Here is a 2,372-nt window from a genome sequence, read left to right as displayed (position 1 = left end):
CTCAGTAGTCCTCAGCCAACGAACAGAACTTGTGCTGTTCTCAGGCCCCCTTCCCCCAGCCTGGGCAGGTCTGGCCCACTCAGGCCCAGGCTGAGTTGAGGTCATCGTTCCTCCAGCCTGCCCAGCAGCTCCTATGCTATCTGAGGTGGGGACCTAGGGAGGAGGTAAGTTGGAGTTGAGTCCCTAGGCAAAGAAACATGATGCCCCCTCCTACTGAAAGGGGAGCCCCAGTTGGGGATGGGGGGCAGAGAGGACAAGGCCTACCTGAGCAAGCCTTCCTCATTTCACCAGTAGGGATGGCAGGGAGGGACTTTGGTGCCCCCTCGTTTGTTTCTCCGTATGTGACCCTTCCACATGTGCACCTGGGCCCGTGTCTGTGTGTGTGACTGAATGATGGTATGTGTGTGCAGGGGGTTATAGCTTTCTCCAGAATCATCTGTGTGCCTGTTTGTGTGTGGAGGGCAGCCAGGTGGGGGCGCATTGTCCTTCCCACCATCTCCTCAGCTTGTGTGGAGCTCTAGCGGCAGTCTCGATTATCTAAGCCAAAGAAACAGCCTTGGCTCCCCTTCCCTCCCCTCCTCTCCACTCCCCTCCCGCACAGGGCCAGGATCCCTGAAGAGAAATTAAAAGGTTATTTAAAGCCCCCGCCTCCGCCTTTCTTGTCCCTTTAAATCGAGCCTAAACGGTTTTGCTTTGGCAGAAGAAATCTTTTCTGGAGCTTTGGGGTGGGAGTGGAGGATCCTGGTGGGAGAGAAGGGTCTAAGCAGCCTAATCCTCTTACCGCCCCCTCCTCTCCTCTCCTCTCCTCTCCCTTCTGAGGCCCACTGCTCCCCCCAACCCCCCAGGGGCACCCAGCCCCTAACTCTGACTGAAGATCGACCCCGACCCTCAACTCTGCCTGTGGCCCCTTCTGCCCCACCCAGCCCAAAATTCCTGACACCCTCAACCCAGGCTGGGGCTCTAAAATCTACTGGCAGTATTGGCCAGCCAGCACCAGCTCCTCCCGGTGCCTGAGCCCCTAAGCAAGCAGCCCAGCTCCCAAGAGGTAGACCTGAGAGCTTTGCTTATAGACCAGAGGGACTGCCAGAACCAGGGTCCTGCTGCTCTGGTCCCAAGACTGTGTGCCCATCCTGTGCGCAGCCACCTGGATTTGCAGCTACGTTTGAGCTGAAAATTGCACAAGGGCTCGCTACACACACACAAAGGAGTCACCACCATATGAAACCCCACAGCTGCAAATGGATTCGTGGTCATGGGAGCACCAGTCACAAGGGCACACTCAACATGTGAGTCACAGTTGCAGCCACTGAGGCCAAAGGCTGGTTGCACAGTGTCCCCTCCCTGCCCACCACACACACCCCCCACACACTTGGCCAAGGCCTCTCCAGCCACCTCCACACAGCCACATCCACAGAGCCTCCCAGAACCTCTATACAGCAACTTGCCACCCCTGCATCCACTGGCAGTGTGGGCATACACCAGCCCCCTGGCATACAGCTCAGACACACACCTTTTGGGAAGCCTCTGCCTAGTTGAGAGCCAGCCCCGGAACGTCCTCTTCCTATGAGCCGGTTCCCGCCTGGAGTGAGCAGAGCGCTGGTAAGAGCAGGACCACCTCAGGCCCAGGATTTTCCCAAAGTGGACCGGTCGCCAAGTGTGTTTGTTCCCCCAGTCCCGGCGACAGGTGCCTGTGCTGTGTGTGAAGCCGCGAGTTCCAGCCCGCGGCCTCCCGGCCCAGAGGCCAACATCCAGGTGCCAGACAGGTGAGCGGCTGCTAGGAGCGCCAACCAGCGCACCCGCGGGGTGTGTGGGCGGCGAGTTCAGAATACTGGCTGTGGCGCTGCATGGTGGCGCGGGGGTGGCGCGGGGGTGGCAGCGTTGCAGGTGGTGTGGAACTGATGGGAAGAGATATGTGTGCGCGCGTGTGTGTGCGCGCAGCTCGAGACCAACCTTGAAGGGACAGTGGGGACGGGAGTCCGTCGGGGCTCCCCCAGGTCACCTCTACAGACTCCAGGTGCCAAGCGTCGGGGTGGGACCGGCGAGGGGGAAATTTCTCAAGACCTTTCAACACCCCAGGGATCGGCCTGCGACTTCCGCGGACCCGAGAGAGGCAGAGATCCCTGGACCGGGAGCCAGAGCTCGAGGAGCAGAGATTCGGGAGAGGTGACGGACGCGAGCCCGGCGCACAGACCCACCGACTGTCTGGCCACCTTGGTAGAGAGCTGGGCTGCGGCACCGGCGGGGCGGGGCGGGGCAGGGCGGGGCGGGAGCGACGCGTGATTGGCAGCCACCAGGGCCATTAGGAAGCGCCCGGGCCCGCGCCGGGCGCCCGGGAAACGCAGTTTAAAACTCCAGCCCAGGCCCCGTCGCGC

Source organism: Pongo pygmaeus, chromosome 1 (assembly GCF_028885625.2).
Source record: "Pongo pygmaeus isolate AG05252 chromosome 1, NHGRI_mPonPyg2-v2.0_pri, whole genome shotgun sequence".
NCBI lineage: Eukaryota > Metazoa > Chordata > Mammalia > Primates > Hominidae > Pongo > Pongo pygmaeus.
Note: the sequence above shows the minus strand (reverse complement) of the source record.